The sequence below is a fragment of the Zonotrichia albicollis genome, chromosome 12, assembly GCF_047830755.1.
Source record: "Zonotrichia albicollis isolate bZonAlb1 chromosome 12, bZonAlb1.hap1, whole genome shotgun sequence".
Taxonomy (NCBI): domain Eukaryota; kingdom Metazoa; phylum Chordata; class Aves; order Passeriformes; family Passerellidae; genus Zonotrichia; species Zonotrichia albicollis.
The window spans coordinates 2,356,736-2,369,443 of NC_133830.1; the positions used below are offsets into that span (position 1 = coordinate 2,356,736).

The window sequence follows — 12,708 nt, forward strand, 5'->3', positions numbered from 1 at the left end:
GTATTTCCTTATTAAAATTTTCTTCTAAATAATTACGGGGCTTTTTCTAAGTGGTATCAAGAGTAAATAGACCAAAAGTTGCTTGCAACAGATTAGCCCAAGCTTCTTGTAGCCAATTTTAGATGTTTATTAAAAATTTAGCCTTTTCTATGTCAAAATAAAAGAATTTCCTTAGGCATTTCTTATTCCCAGAATTGCCAGAGCAGCTGGGGCTGCCCCTGCATCCCTGGCAGTGCCCAAGGCCAGGCTGGACATTGGGGACAGTGGGAGGGGTCCCTGCCATGGCAGGGGTGGCACTGGGTGGGATTTAAGGTCCCTTCCAACCCAAACCTTTCCATGATCTCAGCTTTTTTTCATTCAACAAAGACTGTAACACTTCTACAGCTGAATTTTGAATTTCTGAACATCTGAATTTTTTTTTATTAGAACTTGTAAAGTTCTGATTTAGATTTTCCTGAACTATCTTATACCCTGTTAAAGATTCTGCCCATATATTTGAGAAACGACAGAGAAAGTGATGACAAATTTGAGTATCAAACCAGTCTTTTCCTAGAGGTCAGGATAAATCATTTGCACGTTACACAAATTTTCTGGCTTCGCCCAGTACCCTGTCAAAACAAAAATTCATTGAGATCAGCATTTCTTTGTCAAAGATTTTGCTTTTGAAGAATTGTGGTATTCTATCTGAAAAAAAAAAAAAAAGAATGGGTGGTGGTGTTCACAGGGGTCCCAGGATGAGGGAAGAGATGAGAATCTTGACTCAGAAGGCTGATTTATTATTTTATTGTGTATATTATATTAAAAGAATGTTAAAACTATACTAAAAGAATAGAGAGAAAAGTATTTCATCAGAAAGGTAGCAAAGAAGGAATGGAATGATAATAAAATCTTGTGAATGACCTTGACAGAGCCTTGACACAGGTGGCTGTCATTGGTCATCAAGTAAAAACAATTTCAGATGCAGGGTAAACAATTCTCCAAATCACATTCCAAAGCAGCAAAACATGGAGAAGCTGAAGCTTCTCTGCTTCTCAGGAGAAAAGATCCTGGTGAAAGGATTTTTCAGAAAATACGTCTGTGACGATCACATTTTTAAAAAACTAAGAAACAAACCCAAGCAAACGTTAATGATTTAAAAAAAAAAAAAAAATCTAACCATCTAACCAATTAAAGATTATCTAAATGTTTTCCTTTTTTTTCTCATTTGATGTAAAACCCCTCATGCTGAAAGTGTGTTCTACCTCTACTAGTTTTAATGCTAGCTGTAGAGAATATTAATAGGTATAGTATATCTTGGTTAGGATGAAAGAGCAGGTCTGATACATCTGTTAACATAGAGTGAATCACAAATGCAAATGTAAAAACCCCCCACATGTTAATCGCATAAAAAGAACTTTTTATTGAAAATTCATAACAAGTTCCGTTGCTTCCTAAAGGCTACCTGAACACATCATGAAAATTCATGAAACTGTTGTGAGTTTCCAGCTGTCAGAAATGGACAAACAAAACTTTTCCACCATTAAGGAAGGACTGCTCCTCTTGGAGTTTTGACAGCGTCAGAGCACAGAGAACTCCTGGGGCAACCTCAGAAGGTGCCTCTGGAGTGACAGAAATTTCCCTGTCTCAGGATGAAGTGCAGGATGTCCTTGTGTGGGCTAAAAATACCTGGGCGATGGGATGTGGTCTGTAAAGCAGACAGGAGAGCATCAGGAGCACAGGGAGGGAGCAGGAGCTGAGCCAAGGGGTCTCCTGCACAAACTCGGCCTGGGAGACGCTTTGTGCTCTGTCTGCTGCTGGAAATTGGAGATGCCTTGGGGTGACACTCGTGGGGTTTGTCCCTGTGCCTTCAGGAGCTCCCTGGGGCTCTGTCAGCATTTCTGTCTCTCCTTCAGACACAGCAGATAAAGCCAGGATGTCTTTATCAACTTTTTAACTGAATTAGATCAAGGACTAACATGATCTAAACTCTCCACTGTGCACAAGCAGCAGCTTCTTCAAGGGCAAATCCCTGAGAGCACAAAGGCAAAATTTAAGGTCTGAGATGAGTTTTTTAAACAAAGGAATATGATCCCATCCCATGGGATGCTTTACTCAGTCAGTGCCACCTTCTGCTCTGACATTCATGCATTAACCCACCTGCATTGCTGTTTGGTGTTGACCCCATGCAGATGTTTTGGTTTCTCTCAAATCCTAAATCACAGAATTGCAGAATGGTTTGGGTTGGAAGGGACCTAAAAGTTCATCTCATTCCAACCTGCTGCCATGGGCAGGGACACCTCCACCCATCCAATGAATCCATGGCACTGCTCAAGTAAGATTGAATTTATTAATTTTACAGTGCCAATCAGTAATAATTTCCCAAAATATTGGCTTCATTTCCCCTCAGTCCTGTTAGACACGTTCTAAACTAAATTTCAGCATAATTTTTTTCATGAATTCAACCTTGCAATTGTTTTTCAATACAGAGGTGATGTAATTTCAGATTCATGGAGTTACACCACCTTTGTCTTGTGAATATTCCTTGAGGTCTTGTCAGAGACAGGTATTGGAAACCTGAGAGCAAAAATCCATCATAATTCACTTGCATTTGTAAGAATTAAAATGCACTAGGAAGTAAATTGAGCTGCTGGACAGGCTGGGTAGTTGAACAGCACAGGCACTGGGGAATGATCTGCTCTTGCATAAAGGAGGTCTTGAAATCCCACAAAAATGGATTATTGCACTCTGAATTCCCCAGAAGGTTTGCTGCTGGAGCAGAGAAACCAGAAAACCCAATGAAACCAAACCAAGCTGAATTCTTGATGACTTCTGGGCAAGTGACCACCACCAGGGAGGGAGGCGGCACAACCACACCAGCTCCATGAAGCTCCAGGGAAAGGGTCCTTCCTTCCTTTTGGATCCTTTTCCAAAGTGCAGCCTTCTAGAAAAAAGAAAAGGAATTTGCTATGGAAGCAATGTTCACCATTTTTACCTTTTTGTGTAAATAATTTTTATCATTATTATTTTTAAATCCTTATTTTGCTCTTACCCTGCAACTGCAGAGAGCACTAAGTGCCTTCCCCATGTTTTAGCACTGTGAATTATATTGAAGAATATTAATACAGAAAAATTAATGTCAATTATAGGAAATTCACCTTCCCATGCAATAGCTGTTTCTTCTGTAGATTTTGTAGATTTTATTTACTTGGGACACACACACGATAGGGACATGACACTGAAAAAAGAGATCTGCAGGTCTGACAGATAAATGTCCAAACAGATTTTCTGCTGAGTGTAAAAAGACACAATATTCAAAGTATAAAGTGTATTGGTCTTCCTTTTCACACTAGATCCACCAAAGAACCAGAATTAGGCTATTTTATCCCTTGTTTGTATTCCACAAATCTCCTTCCTCTGCCTGAACTTCAGGCTTTGTGTCTGTGTGGTTTGTTCAGGGCTCCACTTTAGAGTTATGGACAACCCCAATCAGAGGCTCTGCTTTGATAACAAGGGGATTAATTAGTTCCCAGCTCTACAAATAAACCAGAAAACAAACCCTCTGAACTGCTGCCTCTGTACCCCCACCAAAGATGATTAAAGAGGGAGAGAAGCAGCTCAGGGATGTTGTTAGTCCTGTGCTAAAGTGCCCCATTGATCTCCGTCTCTGGAATAAACGCCAAGGTTTAGTGGGTGTTAATCCTTGCAAAATGTGCGGCTTATTAATGATCCCCCCAGCAAAGGTGACCTCTGGAGCCAGCAGTGACGCTCTGAGAGGAGCCTGAGCAGCTCCTCCGCTCCCAGCTGCTCAGATAAACAGGTTTCAGCTCTGTGTCCTGGCTCCTGGGGTGGGAAATGCTCTGATCAATAACTGGGGGTTTGTCCGTAATGGAACTGGAATCCCTCTAACACCAGGACAGCCCCGATTGGAAATGATTGGACAAGGAAATTTTAAAAGTATAAGCAAAGAGAAGTATGGAGGCTTTTATTGGAGTTATTTGTGCTGCAGCTGGTGGTGTTATTGGATGTGGTTTGTGTTTTGAAGTGCAATCACTGTTGAACAACCTTTGCTCTCCAGACAATCACTGTGACCTTAGTGAGACTTTCTAATGGCTTTGTGGCTAATCCTGCCATGATCTTCTACTCATAAAATGTGGGGAGCTTGCTTATCTCTTTGTTTCTTCAAGGTTTTGCGTGAGATGTGGTTTTTTGCTTTTATTTTTACACCTGTGTTTCTTTTGCTATTTTTTAAAATTTATTTTTTAAAGAAAAAAAAAATCCGTCTGAGAAAAACACCAGCTGTGCATTTCCAGGGCTGCGTTCGTGCTTGTGCCTTCCTGGATGTGAAATATCTGATAAGTGACTCACATTTTGCATTGATTTTCCTCAAGGGAGAGAAAACTTGGAGCAGGGAGCCTGGGAATTGCAGTGTCCTTTCATTGCTGCCCCTCTGGTTGTGCTGGATGGTCTCTGGATCAATGTCCACCATCTGTGCCCTGTGGAGGAGGAGACCACGGAGGCAGCGCTGCCTGCAGGCCCAGGGCACCAGATGTCACCTAATGGGTGTCAGCTGCCAGCAGCCACTCAGCGGTGACAGGGAGGGCTCCAAAACCCAGGCTGGAACAGAAAAATGCACAAACCCTCTCTGCTTACAGAAATTGGTGTAGCTACAAACCAAGTTACTCCTTTCAAGTGTGGCTTTCTCTTGTCGGGTGTCACAGACATATTTCATGGAAAATCCTTTCCTTAGGGTTTTTCCTCCTGAGAAGCTGAGAGGCCTCAGGAACAAAATGTGAACATTGATTATCTGCTGCTGTGGAATGCAACAGGTGCATCTGTGATTGGTCTCATGTGGTTGTTTCTAATTAATGGCCAATCACTGTCAGCTGGCTCAGACTCTCTGAGAGTTCAAGATCTTTTGTTGTCATTCCATTCTGGAAGGCTTTTCCAAGCTCAGAATCCTGGGATTCTGGAGCTACACTTGACCAAGTCTACTATTCTTGTTAATAGTACGATTAATATACTATTAATATATAATATACAAATAATATATTACTATATAATATATTACTATATATTACTATATTACTATTAATATATAATATATATATTATAGTAATATATGCTATAATATATTACTATAATATACAAATAATATATTACTATATAGTAATATATATATTACTATATTACTATAATATACAAATACTATATTACTATTTATATATATACTATGTATATAAACTATACATAATATATTAATATATAAACTATTACTATATAATATGTTAATAATACTATCAATAATACTATTAATAACTATTCTAGTTAATGATAAAGCATTAGGAATTACAATCTATAAATGCTGCATCATAGGCACAGTTCTCACCAAGACGGATAAAAAGTGGATTAAAACCAGCAAATACGTTCAATTTTCTCTATGGTTTTTGCATCCTTTAAAGACTTGTGTCTCACTGCTCAGTACATTTCAGCCTTGCAAGAAAATGCTGGGTGTGAACTTTGAAAAAATTCATCTTGATCTAAAAGAAGGAAAAGAAAATGTGGAACCGTAGGGACAGGACAAGGAGAATGGCTTCAAACTGAGAGTAGGTTTAGATGGGATATTGGGAAAGAATTTTTCCCCATGAGGGTGATGAGGCCCTGGAATGGAATTCCCAGAAAAGTTGGATCCCTGGCAGTGCCCAAGGCCAGGCTGGACTTTGGGACACCCTGGGACAGTGGGAGGTGTCCCTGCCATGGCAGGGTGGCACTGGATTATTCTGATCCCTTCCAACCCACACTTAGCTGGGATTTTGTGACAATGGTTTTAGAAAATTCTACAAAAGCCCTTCAAGTGTTCTTGCTCCCTCCCGGTTCCTTCATTTCCAGCCAGGTGTTGATGTCAGTGGGATCAGATCCATGGGAGAGGGAATTTCAGCAGCTCATTTTCCCCAGGGCTCACCAGGGTGATCCTGGAGCATCTCTGCCCTCATCACAGTCTGGCCTGACTGAAAGCATGAACAGTGCAGTGTCTGTGGTCCAACAGTGGCTGTAATTTCAGCCCTTCTTTTAGGGAGCCACTATATAAAATCCACTTATTAAAAATGTATACCTGGGAAGAGTGAGTGGAATTTTATAGATCTGGTTTTACTGCAGAAAATGTAGTTATTTGGGCCTCACAAAAGCTGTAAAGCTGCACCTAGGATTTTACAGCACCAAGAGATCTTAGGTGAATTAAAACATAACGTTTTCCTGCATCCTTCTTTGGATTATGTTTGAGGACGTTTTTCATTCAGGTTATTATTACTTTTTTTTTTTTTTTTAATTTCCAATGGCAAACAGAAAATATTCCTCTTTGCAGCTGCAGATAGATTTAATGAGGAATATAATATGCAGACAGGGATCATCTGTATGAAGTCACTTGCTGGATGCTTTGCACAGAAATATCCTCATGTTTTGACACACTGATTTCTTGTTCTCTGACAGGGCTATAATTTGTTTTAAGAATTGTTTCAGTCGTTTCCCAAATATTTTTCATGCTGCGTTGGGAAGAAATAATTGAATTTGGTAAAGTTATACCAACTTTCATTACGCTGAAAAAGAGCTCTCTTTATGTAATCCCATCAACTTCCTCCTCAAAGATCAGCTTAATTAAAACTCCACTCTCTTAAAACAGACCATTGCTTATGATTTTAATGAAGTTAAATGAAAACTAATGAAAATTAACTAATGCCGGTCAGTTTGTGCATCTCACAGGATGGTTTTGTTTTGCTGTTGTCTTGTAGAACTGTAATAAGAGGAGATCTATCCAAGAGTAAGCCTGGCTTTGTATTTTAATACCCAATATATTTCAGGGGTGCATAAAAGCCTACAAGGATAAACCTTGCAAAGGATGAAGCTCAGTGAGAGGCAAAGCTCAGCTCAGGAAGGGTTTTATTTGCTCAGAATCTTCCCAAAATGTTGGGGAAACCTACAGGAGGTTTGCTCTGGGTGCTCCTTGTCCTGTGTGGAGGCGTTTACGGGGCTGATATCAACAGATAACAAACCTGACAAAGAACAGCTTTCCTGGAGTCAGATTCTTTCATTTTTTTCACACAATCACAGGAGCATTAATGCTGGAAAAGGCCTCTGAGATCACCAGGTCCAACCTTTGCCCAAACAGCACCATCCCCACCAAACGATATCAACAAAATTATTTTTAGAATGTACTTTTTCACAGCTTTAGATTTTTAGAGTGAATATTTCACAATCTGGTTTTCATGTCCTCCTTAAAATGAGTATTTAGCCCATTCTATTTCACTCTTACTCCAACAGTTCCCAGCAGTTTAACACCCCATCTCTCTTCCCATAACACAGCCATCACATAAATCATTCTGGGAAGAGTCCTCTCCCCTATCCAAATCTTTGTGCATCTTTCACCCATGCAAGGGATTTTTTCAGACTATTAAAAATAAATTATGCAGGCTTTGTGCCACACAATCAAATCTCTGCTTGTTAAGCATTTAGTGCCAGTGATCAAACCCCCTAAATGTCAGTGAGGTCAGAGCTTGGTTGTGTTTCCTGCATGAAAGAAAAGCTTGGCTGGTGTGCATTTTCCTGTACAGAAATGTACTGGATAAAACAATTATGTGAAACATTCCCTTGGAAATTGTGGGGCTTTTTCCATAAATTTGCAGTTTCAGCTCTCAGGCAAAATGAGTGAGGAGGGGTTGGACTTAATGATCTTGGTCTTTTCAGACCTTAATGGTTCTGTTAAATGAGAGATGTTTTATAGGATATTTTTTATTCCTGAGACCAAGTCTACACCTTTCCTTTTGCTTCCAGCGCTGAAATCCAAAGGAATCCATGCCCTCCAACAATCTGCCTTCAGCCTTTGCCACTGCTGTTCTGAAAATTGTCCCCACATTTCTGCCTGATTTAATGAAATTTTTCATTTTGGTGAAGTCAGCCCTACACCTGGTCTATTCAAAAATTTGCAATTTCAACCTGAAATGTTGCAGAGGCCCTTGCTGGGGTTTGGGGCACCCTGGGATAGTGGAAGATGTCCCTGCCCATGTGGAGGGTTGGAACTGGGGAGTCTTTAAGGTCCCTTCCAACCCAAACCATTCCATCAGTGTGAAATGGCACAAGGAGTTATTGCCCACACTTAAATCCCAAAAACATTGATTTAACTTCTATCAGTGCATTAATCCTGGATGAAATCTCCCATCTCCTCAGCCTACTTCTGCGAGAGAAGACAGGAATGATTTACCAGATCCTCTTCCACACAGAGATCTCCCTGTTATCTATTGATAACAGCTATTTCGACTTGCTCATGAAAATTGTTCCACCAATTTTTCTCTCCTCTTGGTGCATAAAGTGTGGTGAAAAAACAAACATCTCAAATTAACTCCACAGTAGCTCATTTTAATTCTGTCTTGTGCTATGAGGGAGCTGATAACCTAAATCAGCCTGATTGTTATTTCAGCTGGTAAACAGAATATTTTATCCTCTGTGTATCTCTGGTAATAGCTGGTGCTCCATCCTCTGGATCTGTGTATTCATCTAATTATTAATTTATTAATATCACCCTCGTTGAAACTACAGGAATGGTTTGGGTTGGAAAAGACCTTGAAGTCCATCTGGTTCCACACCTTCCTCTATCTCAGGGTGCTCCAAGCCAGGTCCAGCCTGGCCTTGGACACTTCCAGGGATGGGGGCACCAAGTGGAGGTAGAACAAAGGAGTCAATTTCCATCCCCTGTGTCAAAATCCCTCATTAAGAACACCCCAGAGGACTGTAATTATCTCAGGGGAAATGCTCACTCAGGCAATCATTGGGTACAACCCCTTACTTAAACCCCTTATTTGCACTTTGTGATGTCTTAGAGTGAAATTAAGTAATGTAAGAGTAGAATTATCTAAGGAAAGAGAGATTTTATTGTGACCTTTCAGCAGCAAAACACTCTTTAAACACAGAGCCCAACAGTGTGGTTTGGGGTGTAGTGTGGGAAGGGCAAAGAAGGGTCAGCAGTTGGAGGAGAACAAAATAATTCCAAATGTTTTGGTAAGAAAAGCCCGTGGAGGTCACAGATCCCAGCAGTGACTCCCTGATCCGGCTTCCCATGTCCTGCCCTGCCCCAGCACTCCTGGAATTCACTGGAGAAGGATTTTCTGGGTTCCCTCACTGATCTCATGTGCATGAAAGATAAACTGCCCATTATTACCCCAGTAATGAATTTACTCCTTTATCTCCTGTAATAAATGTCTGTAATTTGGACCCATGGTTGAAACCTCGTTTGGAAAAAGGTCATTGTTGTGGAGGTCATAAATGTCACCACAGAGTGTGGCTGTCCTGGTGTGGAGCCTTCAGCTGATATTGATCACTGGGCTCTCTATTTTCTTGATAAATACAAGAGATTTTCCCCAGATTTTGACCAAAGCCTTTGATCAAAATCTTTGACCAAAGATTCCTTTCATTCACTGGAAGGAGAAGATCTCTTGGCTGCCCCAACTTCCTCTTGCACTTGTAGAAAATTAGAATGAGATATTTAAAGTGGAATTAAATGCATTGTTCTCAGTGGTGCTGAGGGGGGGAGAAATGGTGTTACTGCTGATTTATGTTGGGGAGAATAAAGACAAAACTGAAAGCCCAGTTTGGCTGACAGTAATGGTGGGCTGGAGAGCAATTAGGACTGGTGATACTGACATGAGAGATTTTGGATTATTCCAGTTTATTTATTATATATTATATTATATTATATTATATTATATTATATTATATTATATTATATTATATTATATTACATTACATTACATTACATTACATTACATTACATTATATTATATTACATTATATATATTCTATTAATATATTATATTATATTATATCATATTACATTATATTACATTCTATTCTATTCTATTCTATTCTATTCTATTCTATTCTATTCTATTCTATTTTTATAATATATATAATAATCCGGTTTGGATTATTCCAGATTAGTCCAGCCTGGAACACAAAGGGACAGGAGGGAGGAAATGTGTGGCTGTGCCATTACTGTATTCATGGAATTAAATTCATTATCCACCACTGCTTTCTGAGGAATAAATCTGTTTGAACATCAGACCTGTGCCCAGGTCAGCCACCAGCACCAGGCAGGGATAAATCCCAGGAAATCTCCCACAAAGGATGGGAGATGGAGCCTTTTGTGAGGGCTGTGTGTGCCAGCCCTGCAGCTGCAGCTGCACGAGGAGGCCAATCCCATATTCAGCCACATTGTCCCTCGAGTGCTTGCCATGAATGGGTTTTATCCCACAGGAGAATAAAACCCAAATGTGCTCGATGCACAGCTGTTGTTTGACACCCAGTTGGTGTGGCTGGAGCTCAGGCAGCTGAGGGATGGCTGCCAGGGCACTCACAGGGATGGCTTTTCCCTTTTCTCCACATCATCCCCAGGGTAGGACACCCCACAGTGGAGCCGCTTCCTTCGGCCGCAGCTGTGCTGTAATCCAGATGTGGCACCAGATTCACCGAGCTGGCTCAGCCCTGCCAGGGGTGTTGGGTGGTGCTGTCAGCCCTGGAAAACCCCTTGGTTTGTCAGGGATCATCCCTTGGGATCATCCCCCAGCTCTACCCCTTGTTATCACCACGATTAACAAGGCAGCCACAGGATCCCCCTGCGCCCAGGGCTTGATCTCACTTTTGTCCCTGACAAATCTGATGAATTCAGAGGCTTCAAGGTCAAAATACTGAATAAAAATCCAAACTCTGAGCCTCATGCAGTGCCCAGGATTTCCCAATCTCGGAGCTGTGCCTTTTGGGATCGTCGATAAAGCTGTGGTCTTAGGGAGGTCAGGACTACTTGTGAAATGTTGATTAAAAAGTTGATTAGTTGGCTGATTAGATGTGAGATTTAGATGTGGATTATAGTTAAGGATCAGCTGCAGTTAAGAGAAATTTATAGCACGTCCTAAGCACCTCAGTCACAGCAGCTAATGATATTTTAGCCATAAAACCTTCCTTTCAGGTGATAGTCCTCACCATTAGAACAAAAGTAGAATCAAAGGATTTAAGACTCTTTCTTCTTGGTTTACAATCTTCAATTCTTTTTTTTTCCCTCTGGAAGCCTTAAAAAGAACTGCAAGAAATATAAATTTAAGGAAAGGAAATCAAACTCCAGTTTGAATCCCAATGAAATTACTGAGAGCAATCCACAGACTTTATCCATCAAAACACCTTGTAAGTGTTATTTATCTTCACAACACACCCTTGAAATAGGAATCTTCCAATTTTACAGGGAAAACCTGGCCCTTCCAGGGGAAAGGCTCAGGATCTGGAGTTGGTTTATTTTTTCCCAAAAGAACAAATAAACCAACTAAAAATAACTGGGCAAATGAAGCACCAACATTCATGGAATGTTTTCCCATGGTGGTTTGGCAGAGCCACAATCACAACGTGGAGTTCACCTGTCTGCTCTGAGCCCACGGATTATTTCCTCCTCTAAAGACCAGGAGATGTTTAAAATACCCCAAAATATTGAGCAGAACACACAGTGAAAGTTAAAGGAGATTACCAGTAAACAAAATCCTATTATTTCATTTAGGTAAATCCAGTTTTTACTCTAGCAAAGCATCGCTTCCCTCTCAATAATGTCAAATAAAGAATCAGCACATCCAAATGTCTGTTGCCTCATGGAATAACCATTCCTTAGTGCAAATGGTGCACAGTGCTGGTTTGGAGGGCCCTGGTAGGCAAAAACCCATTTTAGTTCCTTTATTGCAAATCTAAATTTCCCTTTTTAGTGTTGCAGGATCATACAACTTTGTAACCAATATCTGTGGGCTGCAAGAGCTGAATTTTTCTGTATCTTACATTAAAAACACCACCTATATTTGTTTCTTTTTTTACTATTATTTTATTCCTGCTATAGGTCTTTTCCCACCTGCATAATTCATGGCTCGAAATAGAATTACATGAACATTCTTGCAATAGCACTTAATCCCCTCTATACCTTAAAGGAGATATTTGATCTTGAGAAGGATTTGTTTCTTGAGACAACTACAGCAGTATTTAATTATTTCTATTTAAAATCAAGCAAACTTCATAGACAACATTCTTTAATGTTAACCTCAGTGGATTTGCTTTTAATAGCATAAAAGAAGTGTGGCTAATGATAAGACTCTTAAATTCTTCTATTTTAATCCTTTTCCAACCTTCTTGTCTTCTGTAATCTTTGGTAACTGCACTCAAAAAAAAAACTTTCCTCCATTTCTTCTGTAATGCAGTAAATCTGCAAATTACAGTGATTTTGATCCATAATCCCCCAGGTACTCCTGCTTCTGATTCTGCTCATGTTGGAAATACTGGAATGTTTGAAGATCCAGCCTGGTTTGTGTTGGATTTCAGGCAAGGCTTTGTGTAGGCCACAGCTTGTCCATCACTTCCCATGTGCAGCTAAGATTTAAAAATACCCAAATTCATTGTACAATTTCAGGCATGAATTGGGCCTGGGCGAAGCTGATTTCTGCCCTGACACCTCAACACCCACCCGGGAAAATGAGGATTTTATTGAGTGCTCAGGGAAATCCCAGCTCTGGTGCACTGTAGGCAAAATCTCTTGCATATTTAATTTGAAATTGTCTTTTTGTGGTGGGGAAAAAAGCCCTCCTCACTTATTAATGGTTGTGGGATCATAATGACATGAAATGTTTCAAAAATCTTGCCTTTTAAAATAACCAATAAATGCCAGTG

At 40.2% G+C, this 12,708-nt stretch overlaps 1 protein-coding gene across 1 annotated transcript in view; it reads right to left on the reverse strand.

Annotated features, from left to right (window-relative positions):
• Positions 1 to 12,708, reverse strand: part of CHL1 (cell adhesion molecule L1 like) — a 607,847-nt gene that overhangs the window by 249,426 nt on the left and 345,713 nt on the right. The gene's annotated exons all lie outside the window — the stretch shown is intronic.